Here is a 20,718-nt window from a genome sequence, read left to right as displayed (position 1 = left end):
TCCGTGAACCCGAATACTCCCTCAGTCCTCAAAGAGAGACCTGGAGAAGGAGACTTGCTGCAGCAAAGCCACAGGGGTCTCTGAGGTTTCCCTCGCCCCTGTCCTGCCCGGCTGATGTCAGCATCTCTCTGTGAGGTCACCACCTCCCCACCAATAGTCTGAGGTCCTGCAAAACACCTTTCTGATGTCACTGCCACACCCCTCCCTTGCTGTGCTAATGTCCCATCCCTGGCCAGGCACTTTGGAAGTTTGAGCTACTCCCTGTGGATCACCCCACTCAAGGAGCGTTCGTTCTAGGCAGCAAGCCGGCTAGACAGGGAAACATCAGACACTGCTCCTAATGCTACACTCAGTTTTTCAGAAATTAGTCGACTTTATGGCCAGAAGAGACCATTAGAGCATCTAATCTGACCCCCTGCATATCACAGGCCTCCTGTATGACACAAGAGCTACTTTTGGGGCAAACACATTCCAGAAAGGCATCTAGTCTTCATGAAATGACATCAGGAGATGGAGAATACACCTTATTACAATATTTGTACCTTAGTTGTAATATGAATTTGTCTCTTTTCACCTTCCAGACATCGGGTTTTGTTAGGCCTTTCTCTGCTCGATTAAAGAGCCCTTTAATACCCAATCTTTTGTCTCCATTAAGGCACTTCAACACTTCAATGAAGTCACCTTTCAATCTTCTTTTGATAAGCTAAACAGGTTGAGCTCTTTGAATAGATCACTAGAAGGCATTTTTCTCCAGCCCTCAGAACATTTGGTGGCTCTTTGCTGCCCCAGCTCCAATTTCACAACATCTTTTTCAAATGAGGACACCAAAACTGGAGGCAGTATTCCAGTATCAGTCTCACTGATGCTGTGTCACCTCCTGTGACGTTATTGACATAATCTGTAACTGTATAGACCACCATTGCAACCATTTGCAGCCAATATTGTAGAAAGGTTGTCATGTAAGAGGTCTATGGAGAGGTTCTGATCAGGGGCGGCTCTAGAAATTAGGCTGCCCCAGGCAGCGCGGTGTGCTGCGCTGCCCTTCCTCGGTCCCGCGGCGGTCCCCTCTTCCCGCGGCTCCGGTTGAGCTCCCGCGGCAGGTCCACCGGAGCCCCGGACCTGCCGCAGGCATGACTGCGGGAGCTCCACCGAGCCGGGAACAGCGAACCTCCCGCGGGCACGGCTGCGGACGGTTCGCGGGTCCGGCGGCTCCGCTTGAGCTGCCGCAGTCATGCCTGCGGGAGGTTCAGCCGAGCCGCGGGACGAGCCCCCCTCCGCAGTCATGCCTGCGGGAGGTCCACCGGCCCAGCCTGCCGCCCCCTAGATTTGGCCGCCCTAGGCAACAGCTTGCTTTTCTGGTGCCTAGAGCCGCCCCTGGTTCTGATTGGCTGATTATAATGATGCTATCTCTAGATGCGTATCATTATTGTAGTTGACGTTATGAATATTGGCTCTATGCCGCCCATATTTCAAACTTGTGCTCTGCTTCCGGGGAACACCCCAGACAAGTTGGTGTCAGTTCTGCCTAGCCTGCTTGAAGGCCCATTAAGGACTATCAGCTCTACAATCGACCCATTGAGAGAAGGCAGATACGCCTTGTGACTCAGCAAGGTCTGCAGGGACCTGCCTATGGACAGAACTCTAAGGTTTTTCTGTGCCACGTGATGGATAGAGTGTCCTTGGGACAAAGAAAGCAAAGACCACATGGCAAGAGGCTAGAAAAGGCTGATGCCTCGTCTCAATCTTATTTTCAGTCCTGCTTCATAGTTCTGGAGGGACTTTGCTACAAACTGAAGCTCTATACAAAGGACTGAATGACCCATCCCAGCTGGGGATGTTCCGGAGACTTGATTTGAACCTGCAGTTTATTCCGTCACTGCTACAAGCCTGAACCAAGAACTTTGCCATCACTGTGTGTAATTGATACCTTTAAAAATTTTAACTCTCATCTCTATTTCTTTCTTTTTATGAATAAACCTTTATATTTTAGATGTTGTAAGGGAAAAATCCAGTGTTATCCAAGGCCTTGTAGGCCCAGGCCTCATGTCAAGCTGCCAGGGCCGGCCAGACAAGTCAAGCAGGGGGGCACGGAGGAGACAGTGGAAAGTCCTAACAGTCCCCGACTAAAAAACAATTTTGTAATATCCCCTACTGTCAACATGTAACCGCATAGAACAGATAAGTAATAACAGGAAAAGCCTAATATGGAATAAATTTACTCCTGCTCCAATCAGCATTAACTTTGCAATATTTTTTTAGCAAAATAATAAGGAAATTATGTGTGTAACTTGCATATTACGATTGTGGTTTTAAGCTTTATAAGGCTGTCTGTAACCAGCTTCGGGGAGGCCGTTTCCATAACGGTTCTCCCCTGCGTGCTTCTAATCAATAAAAGGCCTCAGGCTGATCTGACTGAAAACACAACACATGGATCAATTTTTCCATAACAATGCTAAAGGATTTGCAAAAGCGTGATTTGTGGGTAAGATCTGACTTGTCTATTGACCTGCATCTGTGGCTTGGTCCTTTGGGGTCCTTTGAGAGAACCGTTTTTTCTTTTAATGAGGTATTGGTTTTCATAACCATTCATCCCCCTAAGGAGCGGGGCTGGTGGTGATAGAAGGGAACTGGAATAGCTGAGGGAATTGCTTGTATGACGTCCGATTGGCCAGTGGGGTAAAACCAAAGTCCTCTCTGCATGGCTGCTGTGACGTGCTTTAATAGTGAAGGGCACCCAGCCTCGGGCTGTGACTGCCCTGCTCCAAGCAATTTGTCCTGAATTGATACTCTCAATAGCATCCTGCCAGAGGCCGCATCGTTACAGGGGTCGTCCGGGGTTACAGCTGGGAACTCTCCGAAGCTCAGGATGCGCTTCCTCAGCTAGGGGAAGTAAGTAACCCACACACCTCCAGGGTGTGGTGGTGTGTCCCAGCTAGTGGCACCGAGATCACTTAGAGGGAGCAATAAAACATGACTTCTATACAGCCCTCGCTAACAGCCAGGTGGCTTTTAGTTCATGCTGTAGAGGCCCACACACTAAGCTCCAGAGGTCCCCGGTTCAATCCCACCCACCGACAAGTCACCGACCCGGATCTGTCGGCGTAACAGAGGCAGCTGCCACCCCAAGGAGAGAGCTGCCATGTCACGCCCAGCTGCAAAGAGGCACCAAACAGTGAGCTGACACCCTTCAGAGCTTCCTGTGATGAACTTAGGATAATAGCGGGGTGGTAAGAAGTGTTGCCCTCAGAGTGGCCTGGGTCAGAGCCCATGGGAGACCCTGGGCTCCCCCCCCCACGCCATCTGCTGCATCCTTCCCCCCAAAAGGGCCGAAACCCTGACCAAGAGGCAACATCCCCACGAGCAAAGGCCATCACGAGGCATCTGTCTTCAAAAGTTTGCAGAGGATGCGGGAACAGAAAAAGGAGAGAGGATGAGGGTGGCTCTTGGGAAGAGGGAGGGAGGGAGGGAGCCTTATGTGAATCTCTTGTTTACCGCCATCAACCCAATGATCAGATCATTGATGCCTAGAATCTTCCCTGACGTGTTGTAATTGACTGGATCTAGGTTTTAAAATGGGTACCACATTTGCAGACAGAGAAATGTCAGCGAGTTGAGTGAAAGGCCATTGCAAGCTCAGTTAATTATTCTATGTGGCTTATGGCCCATCTAACAAGCTCCTCAAACAATAGCTCCCAATTTTCATTCACATTGTTCTGTTTAGTGTTTTTCTCCAAAACACTTTCACTGATCATTTTGGTCAGCTTTGGAAAGTTAGCCCTTCCAGTGCACCAAATATAAATATTGCTGGAGGGGGCTGCCCTCAATCAGGGCCGGCTCTAACAATTTCGGCGCCCCAAGCACGGTGGCACAGCGCGGGGGGCGCTCTGACGCTTGCCGGTCCTGCGGTTCCGGTGGACCTCCCACAGGCATGCCTGAGGAAGCTCCAACGGAGCCGCGGGACCAGCGGACCCTCCGCAGGGACACCTGTGGGAGGTCCACCAGAGCCACCTGCTACCCTCCCGGCAACCGGCAGAGCGCCCCCCGCGGAATGCCGCCCCAAGCACGCGCTTGGAGTGCTGATGTCTGGAGCCGGCCCTGCCCTCTATTGGTCATAAGAACGGCCATACTGGATCAGACCAACGGTCTAGCCAGCCCAGAATCCTGTCCTCCCACAGTGGTCAATGCCAGGTGCCCGCAAGGGAATCGACAGAACAGGGAATCATCAAGCGATCCATCCCCTGTCACCCATTCCCAGCTTCCAGCAAACAGAGGCTGGGGACACTTCAAGAGCATGGTTTTGTATCCCTGCCCATCCTGGCTAATAGCCAATGATGGACCCATCCTCCATCAACTTATCTAGTTCTTTGGTGGACCCTGTTATAGTCTTGGCCCTCACAACATCCTCTGGCAAAGTTTCCCCAGGTTGACTGTGTGTTGGGTGAAGAAATACTTCCTTTGGTTTGTTTTAAACCTGATGCCTATTCATTTCATCGGGTGACCCCAGTTCTTGTGTTATGAGGAGTAAATAACACTTCCTTACAGATCCAGACTAACACAGCTACCCCTCTGATACTTCCTTATTTACTTTCTCCAAACCCGTCATCATTTTATAGACCTCTATCCTAACCCCCCCCCTTAGTCATCTCTTTTCCAAGCAGAAAACTCCCCTCAGTCTTATTAATCTCACCTCACATGGAAGCTGTTCCACACCCCAATCATTTTGGTTGTCCTTTTCTGCACCTTTTCCAATTCCAATATATCTTTTTGAGATGGGGGACCAGCTCCAGTATTCAAGATGTGGGCATACCACAGATTTATAGACAGGCAATATTATATTTCTGTCTTGCTAGCCATCCCTTTCCTAATGACTTCCCAACATTTTGTTCGCTTTTTTGACTGCCGATGCTCATTGAGTGGATGTTTTCAGAGAACTATCCACAGTGACTCCAAGATCTCTTTCTTAAGTTGTAAGAGCTAATTTAGACCCCATCAGTTTAGATGTAGAATTGGGATCATGTTTTCCCATGTGCATTACTTTGCATTGATCCACATTGAATTTCATCTGCCTTTTTGCTGACCAATCTCTCAATTTGGTGAGATCCCTTTGTCACACTTTGCACTCTCTTTTGGATGTAACTAACATTGGGTTGGTTTGTATCATCTGCAAATGTTGCCACCTCACTGTTTACCCCTTTATCCAGATCACTCAGGAGTATGTTGAACAGTGCTGGTCCCAGTACAGACCCCAGGGGGACACCACTATTTACCTCTCTCCATTCTGAAAACTGACCACTTAGTCAGACTCTTTGTTTCTTGCCTTTGAACCAGTTACCTATCCCAGAGAGGACCTTCCATCTTATCCCATTTTGCTTCAGAGCCTTTGGGGAGAGACCTTGTCAAAGGTTTTCTGAAAACCTAAGTATACTATATCCACGGGATCACCTTTATCCACATGCTTGTTGACTCCCTCAAAGAATTATAGCAGATTCGTGAGGCATGATTTTCCTTTACAAAAAGGATGTTCATTCTTCCCCAATGTAAGCGGGGGCAGACTCACCCGGCAGCGCCTCCTGCTGGTCATCTTGGGAATTAGCTCTCCAGCCATCAGAGCACCCTGTGCAGGCCGGTGATCTGCCTTACCGCAGCTGGACCCCTGTCCCTCCCAGGACCTAGGTGCTCCTTTTACCCTGGCAGTACCCCGTGACAGTATCCCCCACAGTTCTGGGTCTCCCCCTCCCAGGGGAACCCCCACCCACTATCCCCACATCACCTCAGTCTTAGCTACTGCCCAGTCTCCATCCAGCCCCCGTTCACTGGGGCAGACTGCAGTGTGAGCCACTCATCACAGGCAAAGGGGTTTGGACCTGCCGCCTCTGCTTCCCCCTGGGCTGCCCCATTGCAGCCCTGCACCTATTCAGCCTATAGTCAGGCCTGCAGCCTGGGGCTTTCCAGGTCAGAGCTCCCAGCTCCTCTGGCCCTTCCCCAGCCCTGCTCCCACTCTAGGTGTCTTGCTTGGGTCCCTGCAGCCAGGCCCTTCTCTCGCTACAAGCAGAGGGAGACTGACTGGGCTCCTGGCTCACAGCCTCTGATAGGGGCCAGCTGGGCCTGACTGGGGCATGGCCACAGCTGAGCCTGCTTCCCCCAATCAGCCCAGGCTTCTTGCCCCAGTCCCAGCCCTCTCCTGGGCTGCTTCAAGCCCCGCAGGGCAGGAGCAGGTAACCACCCGCTACACCCAGCAAATTCCCTTCACTGATGTTTCTAATCATTGGGCTCTACAATTCCACCCAATGTGCCTGGTACTGACGTTAGCCTTAGTGGCCTGTAATTGCTGGCAGCGTCTCTGGAGCCTTTTTCATACACTGCTCCAGCCAGGGACTAAAGGCCGTCCCAGACTTTCCCTTTCTCCCTTCTGGGAAATCAAGTTCAAGTTCTACAAAGAGCTAAAGAAGCCTCAACCCTGCATCTGAATTAATGTCACATTTCTCACTGCCCGACACAAACAAATGTAATTTCAATCCCAGGTGAGCCCACTTCAGTCATTCCTCAGCCCCATTCCCTCACCCTCCTGCCTTAGCTTAGGGCATTGCACCACCCTGTGGGCATTTCATGTCCCTCCTCAGTTTCACATACAGACACAATTTCCTTTGCCGTTCAAGGAACAGCAAAACCTTTCTGTGTCTCTAGTCTGAGCCAGGGCATTCAACTCCATTGAAACCTTCTCTCCTGCAATGGCAACGGTCAGACAGAGGGGACATGGCCACCTTCAGCCCTGAGAGTGAGATATTCACTCTGCTCTTTCTTCAAGCTGCTGTTGTTATTCCATAAAACATGTACCATGGAGTAAAAAGCTGAGTTTACTCCAGGGTGAGGAAAGAAAGGAGCCACCAACTCCCCAAAAAATCTCTGTGCCTCAGAGAGAACCTGCCCCTGCTATTGGAATCACTGATGTGCTTCAGCTACAATGAGGAAAGTATCTGCTCTCATGGGGGTATAGCTCAGTGGTAGAGTGTTTGACTACAGATCAAGTGGTCCTTGCTTCAAATCCAAGTTCTCTCTAATAAGCCTCTTATTTTTTATTTTTATTTTTGAAAAAAGGGAAAACATTTTCATGTCCATTCTCCATTATGTTCAGGAGCTCCACTATACGGGGATGCTTGAAATGAATGTAACACTCAATATTTCACTGTCCAAATGCATAAAAACCTAGCACACCTGTCTATCAGCTGAAATCAGTTCCAAGCCTCTAAGTGTCTAGTTTATGTTTTCATCAATTAAACAAAGGGATCATATGAATGTACATTTGCAGACCCCTCCTCTCCAGGGCTGTGCTGTGCAGCAGAACAAGAACCACATCCAGTTGGGGTTCAGGAGTCTGACGAGCAAAGGCCACTTGGTGCGGGCTAAAGTCACCAGCACTTTGGCTCCTTCCCATTCAGCCAGCAGCTGGGCCCCCAGGACAAGGCATGAGAAGAAGACAGTGGCTGTGAGCAGGAAAATAGCCACCAAGAAGCTGGCTAAAGCTGTCAAGATCCCCAGGGAGGTCACCATGCCCATGTCTAGAATGTACTGACTGCAGCGGGGACCAAAAAGGCAGAGAAAAGCCCTCAAAAGTTCTAAGCTGCCAAACCCCAGCAGGTGATCAAAATCCTACCTAAAATCAAGACAGGATAAGGCTAATGTCACCTCCAAAGCCAGGGGTAAGAAGGTAACACTGAGAAAGAAGTGGAGAGATTTCCATTGGGATGACTCCTGCTCCTCTAATGGCTCTGTTATGAATCACCATGGACCACCCGGAGAGATCAAAGTCCTGCAGGACAAACAGCCCCATGGACAGTATAATGAAGTGGTGGCAGTGGGGGGAAGTGCTGTGTTTTGTGTAACACCTGCCAGGTGAGTGATGCACTGACAGGGCAGCTGCCCATGAGCTCTTCGATCTCCTTCTGCTGTTATTTCAGAGCCAGCACTAGCGGGAGTGTGTCCCTGTCACTTCACCAGCTGTAGAACAGGCTCTGTCTGCAGCCCAGCTCTGATTAATCCCACTCGTTAATGTATTCCTACTGCGATACTTTCCCAGTTCTCTGCCTCATTCGAACATTCCGGTCAGACACTGAATATGGGGAGGGATGGACTAATTTATGTGACATTCGGTAAGTTGCCATCGTATGTGATTGAAACCTCTGCTGGAGGTGGGCAGGAGCCTGTTACACACATAAAATAGCTAAGCTTTACTAAACTACCTGCTACACATTCAAACCTTCCTGTACACACACAATAGAAATTGGGGCTCTGAGAAATGGCAACGTTCCTTTAACATAGATCATTGTTTTCTGTACTTTCAGAGGCATTGAAATAGCAGCTGTTTAAAGGCAATGTGCTTCTATTTCATGATCAGCAGCAGAGCCTCTGTAAATTTACCACCCGTAGAGCTGATTGTTTCTAACTGCAGGGTTAGCCAGACCATTCAGTAACATTATCGCTCTGTTTAAAAAGCCTTTGGTTAGTGACAAATCATGAGACTTATCCCTTCCCGCTGTTATTCCACTGACTCCAGTGTCTCTTTCCCCAGTTCTGGTTCCAAGAAAATAAACAAATTAAAACAACCTTCAGAACTAACATGGCTGTGGGAAAGTGGAAATGTTGATAGCTCAAATAATTCAGTTTCTTCTGTGTCTTGTGTGTGTCTATCTGCTTTGTGTGTGTGACCGATGGGGCTTTTTGTTTGCTCCTGGCAGGTGCAACCCTGTCAGATTTGTCTCTGGGGAGGGGCCAGAGAAAACAGACACCCTGGCCTTCCAGCTTGGGGTTAGGCAAAGGAATAACAACCCTGTCCCATAAAAAAACAAAAAATGTTACAGAAAAAGTGGTAGGAACAGTGCTAGAGAAACTGGTAAATAATCACAGTGTCCAGGCTTGAAGTAATCGGAAACACAGAATTCAAAAAGCAAAGCTCAGGGGATATTTGGGGTTTATTCTCTGAGCTTAGCCATGTGCTATAGCACAGGGAGCACTTTGGGACGTCTCCCATCCCACAACGGGGGAAAGGAAAAGGATTCTTAGGCTCTAGCACGGATTGAAGGAGGATGGTGATGGGGAATAAGGGAATCCCTCTGTCTTACCCTAACTACGTCTGTTGTTACAATGGGTGACATGACATTTTTCCCTATCCCTGCCCTGTTCCTGCTCTTTGTTATAGTTCAATATATTTTAAGTGTGGAAAATGATAATAAAAACATCTGCTCCCCAGCACAACCTGCAGCAACATCAGAGCAACTGGGAATGAAACAATTGGTTCCCCAAGGGAGAACTCGATGACTAACAGTTGCTGTGAAATGGGGGAACAGTATAACTGTGATGCTCAGGGTTTGTTTAGACTAGGGAAAGTGATGGAGTTTAGGTCAGGTCAAGGGGAAAGCTAATGGCAACCACTGCACCTGGGCTGCATCTGCACTACAAATGTTTACATTACGATCACTAACTTGAGCAGCCAACGCCATGTACAGCCCTAGTGGATGTCAGGCACAGGTACTTTTTGCCTCAGTGTAGCTTGTTGGGATCAAACCTCTCCCCGACCTGGAGCTGATGAACATTCCTGGCAGGAGGGACACACACTCCTGTGACTCAAAGGAAAGGAGGTGATAGAAAAGATCACAGGACTGACCCCAAAGAAGGGTGAGCTGCAAAAGGCAGAAGAAGGCAACTGATCTGGTGGAGCTGAGAGACCTTGGTGAAGATGGTGCAAAAATCACTATGTGGGAATTAGCAAATGTAATTAAAAAAACAAAACTTTGGCCAGCCCTAGTCAAGGGATTTGTTACAGTTCTCTCTCCTGTGGATTTTATGATGTCTAATAAGGTGAGCGCTCTGATTGAAGCTTTTCCCACACTCAGAGCACGTGTAGGGCGTCTCCCCTGTGTGGATTCTCTGATGTGTGATAAGGTTTGAGCTCTGCTTGAAGCTTTTCCCGCACTCAGAGCACGTGTAGGGTGTCTCCCCTGTGTGAATTCTCTGATGTGTAATAAGGTTTGAGCGCTGATTGAAGCTTTTCCCGCACTCCGAGCACATGTAGGGCGTCTCCCCAGTGTGGATTCTCTCATGTCTGATAAGGTCAGAGCTCCACCCGAAAATTTCCCCGCACTCAGCGCACGTGTAGGGCGTCTCCCCAGTGTGGATTCTCTGATGTGTAATAAGGTTTGAGCGCCGATTGAAGCTTTTCCCGCACTCAGAGCACGTGTAGAGCGTCTCCCCTGTGTGGATTCTCTGATGTGTGATAAGGTGTGAGCGCCGATTGAAGCTTTTCCCGCACTCATGGCACATGTAGCGTCTCTCTTCCAAGTTGATTCTGTTGCGTGGAATAAGGGCTGAGTGGCTACTGTAGTTTTCTTCTGGCCTCTGCTGAGTCTCACAGGCTTTTGTGTCTTCTGGGAGTGCACAACTCCTGGAAACATTCCCTTTGGATCTTCCTGATAACAGCCAATGTGGATCTACTTGCACAGTGTCTTCCTGCTGGGGTTTCTCCTCCTTGTTTTCACTCACCAGCCCATCGCCGGATGGGAGACAGAGAGAATCCAGACATAGGCCACTCCCTGTGCCTGAGAAAAAGGAAATGTCAGAGAGAGGAATGGAAAAAGGGATGAACAAACCAAAATATATGTGGGAGAGATCAAACCTATCAGGTGCTGATTTTCCCCAAACCCTTCCACAGAGAAGAGAGGAAGGCATCAGTTCTGGGTCCTCATTGCACCATAACTCTCAGGGGAAAGTGAGATCAGGGAGCGACCTGCTGCCAGTTGTCAGTCAGAATAGGAGGGAAGCCATGAGTGACATCTGCCATAATGATTCCACATCTGCAGGGGACAATCCTGAACTTGGAGAGCTCACAGGATCTTTGTAGGGCATCCCAAATGTTTCCTGCATTCCTAAGCAGTTGTTGAGTTGTTTAACCAAGTCCTCACCTGTGACGGCAGCTCTCGGGACCACTTCTTTTTCAGAGCCCTGGAGGTCCAGGACCCACGGTTCTTCCCCTCGTTCCAGCTGCGAGATCACAGCAGGTTTGGAAATTGGAAACCCTACTGCAGGCAAAGAAAACAAGGGAGGTCAGTGGAATTTGTGGGATACTTGTCACAAAGAATATTCCGTAGTTTTAACCCCATCTCATTTTTAGGCAGTAACATCTGTAGCCCTCAGGATTCATCTGCTTGCCTGCATCAATATCTCTTTTCTTATAAGTACAGTATTGTGATAGGTTTATTAATTCATATTAAAAATATATTTGGCTGTAATGCAAGAAACCTACAGGACAAAAACCTGCATTTTAAGCTAAAGCAAAGTTAGCATAGCTATATCCTGCGCCCTTTCATCCAGAAAAGGAACTGTTTTTCCTATACCCAAATAAAGTGCCTACACTTAGGTCTAAGACCCTTTACCTAGACCAACAGACAATGAAGAATAGCAAAGGGGATTTTTCAAAGTTGTACTCACAGGCTTAACAAGTACCCCACAAGTGCGCAGATACCTGCCATCCATACGCACATACATACTAGCCTAAGGAGTAAGTGTACCCTATCATTTCTATGGGGGAAGACTGAAATTTGGGCATAAAAGGAAGGATTTCCGGCATTTATTTCCAAAAAAAGAGGTAACCTACCTCGCTATAAAAAGAGGTAACATATCTCTTTTTACCCGCACCTCGACCTCCTCCTCCTTCTCTACGCTTCACCATCTTCAACTACGTATTCATGCTATCCATCTACGACAGCTATTAACCAGTAATAGGCCACACTTATTTTCTTTTCAAACTTTAAGTTCAAAAGGGTCTCGGCTAAGCTTGGTCTCTCTAAACTTTATTTTAATTTGTGTATTAGATTATTTAGTTGAGCTAAAAAGTAAATTCCAAAGTAGCTTTGACAGCTCTTTGCATTAGTTTCCCTTGCAAGAGCTGTGAAACCAGAACCGCCAGAGGTGAGGCCAACACCAGTTTATCAAAACAGGGTGTGAATATTAACCAAAAGTTTGCAGCACATAATATTGTATCATCATATGCATCTCCTGAATAACAGTAATACAATTGTAACTCTGTAATTCTACCTGTTTTACAATTTACTTACTATTTCATTGAGTATAATAAAAAGTCGTTATGACTATATCTGTCTCACTGTGAGCTTCCTGTCATACCCCCGAAGGTCCCTTTATCAATTCTGTGGAACCTGATTCGAAACACGAACTTTTATCTTCTGATCAAACAAATTGGCGAGCCTAAACCCATATTAATTAATATAAATGATTAAGTATTATTATTAATTAATTAAAATAATTACAATACACATTAAATTAAGTTGATAAATCAAATCAACATTACTCTCACACCCCAAATAAGGCTACGCATCCCAAGGCCATCTTCTTTGGCTCAAAGTGGCAGGAGAGTTACTATTATAATAAATCATATTCACTACCTTAGTGCCTAAGGACCAACTAACAGTGGGTCCCCATTGTGCTAGGCAAAGTGCAAACAGAGAACAGTAGATGGCCCGTGCCCTGAAGAATTTACAATCTAAATCAGGAGTAGGAAACCTGCGGTAGCGAGCTGATTTTCAGTGGCACTCACACTGCCTGGGTCCTGGCCCCTGGTCCAAGGGGGGGCTCTGCATTTTAATTTAATTTTAAATTAAGCTTCTTAAACATTTTAAAAACCTTATTTACTTTACATACAACAATAGTTTAGTTCTATATTATAGACTTATAGAAAGAGACCTTCTAAAAACGTTAAAATGTGTTACTGGCACACGGAACCTTAAATTAGAGTGAATAAATGAAGACTCGGCACAGCACTGCTGAAAGGTTGCCGACCCCTGATCTAAATAGACAAGACAGACACAGAACGGGGGAAGGGCTAGAACCCACTGTTAGAATAGAGATATTCAGGCCTGCCTGTAAAGCCTATAGTTTAAGAACTTAGGGGTATTTTTATCACTTTGTCTTTATACCCCTGTAACTAGCTAAGAATCAAAATCTCAGTCTGCCTGTGTCTGGGCCTTCTCTCACTAGGCTAGGCTGAGGCCTTGTTCTTAGGCTAAGGCCTTTGGTTAAGCAGCAGGGGCTGCCATAAGCTGGGAAATATAGCGTCACATCCTCACATTTCAGTGTGACTGGTTTGGGATAAGGTGCTATTGGGCTGTTAGGAAGTCAATCCTCTCCTGACAGTGCCCATCACCACCAGATAAAGAAACAGATCTTAAGATGGTTAAAGAAAACTTACTTTGACAGCAGCTGGTCTGGCAATAAATCCCTTATCAATGGTTGTGGTTGTGAAACCCTCATTTCTGTATTGTTTTATCTTTATGGCCACCACTTTTACCTTGTTAATCAGTCTGGTTCTCTAATTGTTTCTGTCTGCTGCATCATTAATTTTTCTAGGTGTAAGTTCATTAGGGCAGTGGAATATGCTTGCTTGGAAATAACCCCAATAAACATCGCATTATCTGTGCTTCAGATTTCTGGTCTTTTGCTGCTTGCTGTCTGCGTGACAAGAACCAGGGAAGTGGGAGGGTGAAGGGAAAACCCTCTAACAAACGGACGTGACCTGATACCCAAGAGGTAAGCCTTTAAGGAAGGTTTTAATACACTTTGGAACGGATCAGGGATTCCCATGAGGACTGAGAGGGAGCGATGGTAAACACGCATTTAGATCCTTTTCTTGTTTTATATCTTTTCCCCATAAGGCTGAACCTTTGGCACTGTCATGGATCCATAGGATCTGTGCAATGCCCTGGCTTTTAAACCATCCTTGGGAGGTGCCCCTTGAGTGCACTAGACCCCCCAAGGGCTCCCACTCTTCCACAAGGACAGGCCACTTAGCTTCAGCACCTGAGAATGAGCCACTTCCTCGGTGCCCTTCCTCCACACTCCCCTCCACTTCTTCCCATTACTCTCAGCCAGCACCACCTCCCGGCACCTTGGGAGCTTCTTGTGTTCCCTGTACGTCTCTCACTACCTCATCCCTCCCTGCTGCTTCTTAGCTCTAACCCTGCACACACCCTCCCCATATCTGGGCACCCCAGAATTACCTATTCCCCCTTCTCTGCCCCCCCCACAGCTCTGTTCTCCCTTCATCTGTGGGGTCCTGAATGGCAACATTATACGCTCTCCTATCAAAAGAGGAGCTCATCTGACTGTCACACAAGCCAGGCAAGAGTCACATACCTATTTACTCAATTTAGAATTCTACACGTGGCATATTTTCCTCTTAAAATGAGGAATACGCATGAAAGCTACAGTTATTAATGTAGCCAATAAGGATACATTAAGTGCAATTTTTAAATGACTGACAGCACGAAAAAGGCACATGTCCAAAAATGATACTAGTGGGTGGGAGATAAGGCAAAAAACGGGGGGCAAGGAAACTTGTCAAAACTTGTATGACAAATAAAGGTATAAAGTTATTACTACTCAGGTTCTTTAGAGACCTCACAGCTTCTAATAACCCAGGGGACAGGACTCCTTACCCAGCGAGGTCACCGTCTCATAGTTCTCCTGCATGACATCCCTGTAGAGGGCTCTCTGAACAGGGTCCAGCAGAGTCCCCTCTTCCCTGGTGAAATAGACAGCCACTTCCTCGAAGGTCACCGGCCCCTGAAAGAGCAAGAGTCCAACACTCAGTACCTGCTGCCCCACTCACAACCCCACTATTCACAGAACAGCAGCACCAGGGAAATGGAAGTTCCGCGAGGCACATGTTAACAGAGTCCCACCCCACCTTGCCTAGAACAGCCAGGAGGCATCAGAGGGCGGAAAGAGAGAACCTTTGTGTCTCCCAGCTGACAGACGGAGGCAGGGTCATCACATTTATCACATACCCACTAGCCAGAGCTTAATATAGGAGATGGGGCTGTCTCTGGACCCTGCTGGTGGCTCCCTGGTAGGAATCCCAACACTCTCCAAATAAAATATATGGAAGAAAGGGGAAGTCAATAGTAAAGAATAGAAGTTAGAAAGTCAGAATTGTAGAAAGTTGGCAAGGGAAGCTATCAGAAATCAATGACCAATTAATGAAAATAAGAAGGAAGTTTTTAAAAAGCATATTAAGTACAAAATTAATCCTAACAATGGAAGTGGCAAATTACTAGATGGAAATGGCAGAATTATGAAAAATAATGCAGAAGAGGTAAAAGTGTGTTCAATAAATATTTCTCTCCTGGATTTGGAGAAAAACGGATGATGTAAGTCATATAAGACGTTGACGACGACAGTCTTTCCATCCCAACAATAACTCACGAGGATGTTAAACAGCAGCTATTACAGTCAGACATGTTTAAATAAGCAGGTCCACATAACTTGTATCCAAGAGTTTTGAAAGACCTGGTGGAGGAGTGTGGTGGACTGTTAATGGTGATTTCAATTAGGACTTGGAACACTTGGGAAATTCCAGAAGACTGGACTAAAGCTAATGCTGTGCCAATATTTAAAAAGGGTAAAAGAAATGACCCAGCTAATTACGAGAGTGTTAGTCTGATACTGGGCAAGATAATGGAGCAGCGAATATGGATTTAATTAATAAAGAATTAAAGGAGGGTAATATAATTAATACCAATTAACAAAGGTTCAGAGACAACAAATCCAATCAAACTAACTGGATATCCTTATTGCATGAGATCAAAAGTTTGGTTGCAACTAATAGTATTGATGTAATATACCTAAACTTCTGTAAGGCGTATGACTTGGTTCAGCACAACATTTTGACTAGAAAACTAGAAAGATACAAAATAAACACAGCATACATTAAATAGATTAAAAACTATGATTGTAAATGGGGAACCATGGTCGAGTGGATTTCTTTCTAGGCGGTTCCCACAAGGATTGGATCTTGGCCCTGTGCTATTTAACATTCTTATCAATGACCTGGAAGAGAATATAAAATCGTCACTGATAACGTTTCCAGTTGCCACAAAGATCGGGGTTGGTGGTAACTAATGAAGTATCAGTAAGTTCAGGGTTCAGCACTGGGAGTCTGGGAAGTTTTCCCAGTTCTGGCTAGAGGGTTATTTCCTGTTTCACAAAGAGGGGAAGTTCCATTCCCAACACCTGTGCCTTGAAATTAGGCCCCGACACTACACCCCACATTCAGCATAGTGGTATGATTATGAAATGATTAGGACATAATTATGATGCATTTTGTGCAAGACGCATCATATGTTCAGTGTCATTGGAAAAGTTAGTATTTGCTGAATATGATTGTCCTATTTCTGTGCATGTATCATATTCGTATCTGATGTTATGGATATTGACTCTGTATCTGTCTTTCAAATGTGCTTACTCTGGGTAACATCCACAATGAGCCTTTCAGGTACAACAAAGAAGCCAGACAGTGTTCATGGCTCATCAACAAAGACAATGTACCGTGGAAGAGCTTAGCCTTCCTGGGAATGTTTCAGCCAGCCTATGAGTCATGGCTACTATGACTCACTAGGCCATGGTAGGGCCTGTGACCAGACCACATGATACTAAACTCCATTTTGGTACCTCTATTTTTCCACAAACTGGACTGGGAACTGAGTTTGGAACAAATGGTTCCTGCCATACGGAAAAGCTACATATGGTGGGGTGTGACATCATCTCTTGGCCTCATTCCGCACACAAGAAAACTCCTGGAAACACCTCAGGAACAAAGACTGAACTGGGGGATATGCTGGTCCCAGGGGAAAGGGATTTCTAGCTTGTGTATGGAAACTTGGTGGACTGCTTCTATCATCAGTCAGGGTGAGAATTTGCTAATTCAAATTCTATCCAGATAGTATGTTAGGCTTAGTTTGAGTTTTTGGTTATATAAGTAATCTGCTTTGATCTGTTTGCTACCACTTAGAGCTGGGAAATTGGCTTCTGTCTTCTATCTGTCCTTGAGTGGCTTAGGTAAAGCACTCAGGTAGCTTAGTTAGATGCATGGTGCCACCTGCTGTCGTGTTGGGTGATAACAGGCTCTGGAGAGGCTGGCTGAATCTCCAGCAAAGCAGCGTGAGAAGGGGCAGCCCAGCTTGAGGGTTAGAGGGCACAGCGGTTCCCAGAAGCTCCCCAGACTGCACCCCGGGGTGACAACACATCACACTCTACATTACACAAGTCTCAGCAGGTTTGTCACATCCTGTCCCCTCCCATTACACACCCTAGATAGTTCCTGCCTCCCACCCTCCTATACATTTACTGCTCCTCTCCCTCCAAGCAGAACCCGCCCCTGAGAATCCCTTACCTGAGCCAGCTCCACTGCAGCCATTTCCTTCCCCCTGGGAGGAGGGGATGATTTGGGGCAAAACGTGGACGTTATTCTGTAGCCTGCCAGGGCGAGAAGGGCAATGTGAGAGAATTCAGACAGGGTTTCTGTCCTTTCCACATGTCGATTCCCCCCAGCATTTTCCCCTGGTAATGGACATTCCCGGTTCTGCCACACTGTGAAGCACAGAGTGACCTTATTCCAGTACAGGCCTAGCCCCCTCCCACCAGGCTGTAACCCTCTGACACATGGTGAAACCCTCCCAGTAGCTCTGTTACACTTATCAAGTTTGTGGACGATACCAAGCTGGGAGGGGTTGCAAGTGCTTTGGAGGATAGAATTAAAATTCAAAATTATCTGGACAAACAGGAGAAATGGTCTGAAGTAAACAGGATGAAATTCAATAAGGACAAACCCAAAGTACTCCACTTAGGAAGGAACAATCAGTTGCACACATACAAGACAGGAAATGACTGCCCAGGAAGGAGCACTGCAGAAACGGATCTGGGAGTCACAGTGGATCACAAGCTAAATATGAGTCAACAGTGTTACACTGTTGCAAAAAAAGCAAGTATAATTCTGATCTGTCTTAGCAGCAGTATTGTAAGCAAGACACGAGAAGTAATTCTTCCACTCTACTCCACACTGATTAGGTCTCAACTGGAGTATTGTGTTCAGTTCTGGGTGCCACATTTCAGGAAAGATGTGAACAAATTGGAGAAAGTCCAGAGAAGAGCAACAAAAATGATTAAAGGTCTAGAGAACATGACCTATGAGGAAGACTGAAAAAACTGTGTTTGCTTAGTCTGGAGAAGATATGATCAGCTTTCAAGTACATAAAATTTTGTTTCAAGGAGGAGGGAGAAACATTGTTCTTCTTAACCTCTGAGATGGAAGAAAACTGGGGAAGACTCAGAGGGGATGATCACAGTTTTCTAGTACATAAAAGGTTGTTACAAAGATGCCGGAGAAAAATTGTTCTTCTTAACCTCTGAGGACAGGACAAAAATCAATGGGCTTAAATTGCAGCAAGGAAGGTTTAGGCTGGACATTAGGAAAAACTCCCTAACTGGCAGAGTGGTTAAGCACTGGAATAAATTGCCTAGGGAGGTTGTGGAATCTCCATCGTTGGGGATTTTTAAGAGCAGGCTGGACAAACACCTCTCAGGGATGGGCTAGATCAGGGGTGGCCAACATGTGGCTCTTTAGAATTTAATATGCGGCTCCTTGTATAGGCACCAACTCTGGGGTTGGAGCTACAGGCACCAACTTTCCAGTGTGCTGGGTGTGCTCACTACTCAGCTACAGGCCCTGCCTCCACTCCACCCCTTCCCACTCCCTTTCCTGAGCCTCCATTCCTGCAATGCCCTTGCTCCATTCCCCCCCACCGAGTGTCTTGCATAGTGTGAAGAGTTGATCGGGAGGTGCGAGGAGGGAGGGGGAGGTTCTGATTACTGTGGCTTCCCATTGGTGGGAGGCGCTGGGAGCAGGGGGTGGGAGCTGATGCGGGGCTGCTGACGTATTACTGTGATTCTTTGGCAATGTACATTGGTAAACTCTGGCTCCTTCTCAAGCTCAGGTTGGCCACTCCTGGTCTAGATAATACTTCGTCCTGCCTTGAGGGCAGGGGACTGGACTAGCTACCTCTCGAGGTCCCTTCCAGTTCTGTGATTCTATGAACCAAAGGCCAGAGACGAGCAGAATCCAAGGAGTCACTCTGGGGATTCTCCTGTCACTGTCCCCAAGGCAGCTCTCTCAGCTTAACTAAGTTGTTTGATGCTCCAGCCTTTATCCAGTCTCTCCTGGCAGTGCCCCTTTCCTGGGCTGGGCCTAGTTTTAGCTTTTGGGAAGCATGACCCCAGTGCTGCTGAGACTGGGCCTTCTTGCCTCAGCACATCTTGTTCCTTTCTGTGGCTCCCCAGCGAGTCCCAATGAGTAGTCCCAATGGGCCTGGCAGTAACCTGAACATCGCTGTGACTCGTGGGGTAAGGGAGGGGTTCTCAACCAGGGGTCTGGGGCCCCCTGGGGGGGCCGTGAGCAGCTTTCAGGGGGCTACCAAGCAAGGCCGGCATTAGACTTGCTGAGGCCCAGGGCAGAAAGCTGAAGTCCCAGCGCATGGAGCTGAAGTCCAGACAGGGCCGGCTTTAGGAAGTGCGGGGCCCAATTCAAACAGTTTTGACAGGGCCCAGGCAGGGATGACCGCCCCAAAAAAATGTAAAAACACGTGGGGCTTGTACTCACGGGCGGTGCTCCAAGTCTTCGGTGGCACTTCGGGGGCGGGTCCTTCACTCGCTCCAGGTCTTCGGCAGCACTGAAGGACCCGCCGCCGAAGTGCCGCCGAAGACCCAGAGCAAGTGAAGGACCCACCCCTGAAGTGCTGCCAGGTGAGTAAAAATTAAAAAGTTGTCTCTAGCCAGGGAAGAGATTCTCACTGGATGCGGGGCCCTCTTAGGGGCTGGGCCCGATTCGGTGGAATTGGCCTAAAGCCAGCCCTGAGCCCCACCACCAGGGCTGAAGCCAAAGCCTAAGCAATGTAGCTTTGTGAAGGCCCCTGTGGCGTGGGGCCGCAGGCAGTTGCCCTGCTTGCTGCCCCTAACGCCAGCCCTGGCTGTTATATGCAGAAAACCAGTTATTGTGGCCCACATGGGCAGCGGAGTTTTTATAGCGGGGGGGGGCTCGGCTCAGAAAGATATATGCGCTCACCCAAGGGGACTGTCTGTGTTTACACTGGATTCTTGGTTGGTGAAATCTCCATACAGACCTCACGCCCAATTTGGGGTTTGTTCCCTGCTTCTTACCAGTCTGCCTGAGGCTGGTGCTCGTGTTCGAGTCACTGAAGACAGCGTTACAGAGAGAGGGGCTGTGACTTCCCCACGGTCACTGAACAGGTCTGTGACAGAGCCAGGAACAGACCCTGTTAGCTCCAGAGCCCCGTCACCCACAGCTTGGGAAGGCCCCCGAGCACACTGTATTAGGCTGCAGGAAGAGGTGTGCAGGGACTGCAGGTGAGCTGCCCTGCCAAGACAGCCTGTGCATCCATGGACAAACCACCTCACTGGGGGGTGTCCTGGGTCAGGAGAAGTCAGTGTCCAGCCCTGTGGGGCTGTGCTCCTGGCTCATACCTCCAGCACTCACTGCTGCCCCTCCCTTACCAGCTGCACTGGTCAGCCAGCCCCAGGCCTCTGTGAGGTCACTTCCCCCCACCTCAAACCTTCAAACTGGGACATGGCGCACCAGTGCCAATCAGAGTGCACTAGTGTAACTTCTGCCTACACTAAGGGTTTGCACCAGTGCCTAAAACACCAGGGTGGCAGAGACCTTCAGAAACAGCAGTACGGTGGCACTAGAACCTATTTCTAGCTCGGTCATGGACAGCCTGGGTGACCTTGGACACGTCAATGTTTCTCCTCCAAACTTCAGTCTCTTTACCCAGTTGCCACTCACTGGGGTTTCCTCTCTCTCCA

The 20,718-nt window shown here is 47.7% G+C and overlaps 1 non-coding gene and 1 pseudogene across 1 annotated transcript; both read left to right on the top strand.

Moving 5' to 3' along the window:
- LOC120381796 overlaps positions 1-20,718 on the top strand; it is a 305,764-nt pseudogene that overhangs the window by 75,000 nt on the left and 210,046 nt on the right.
- On the top strand, positions 6,985-7,056 carry TRNAC-ACA. Its single transcript has one exon. It is a non-coding gene; the product is annotated as a tRNA-Cys (tRNA).

The sequence above is a fragment of the Mauremys reevesii genome, linkage group 14 (assembly GCF_016161935.1).
Source record: "Mauremys reevesii isolate NIE-2019 linkage group 14, ASM1616193v1, whole genome shotgun sequence".
Lineage (NCBI taxonomy): Eukaryota > Metazoa > Chordata > Testudines > Geoemydidae > Mauremys > Mauremys reevesii.
Note: the sequence above shows the minus strand (reverse complement) of the source record. Positions and strands in the feature narration are given on the sequence as shown.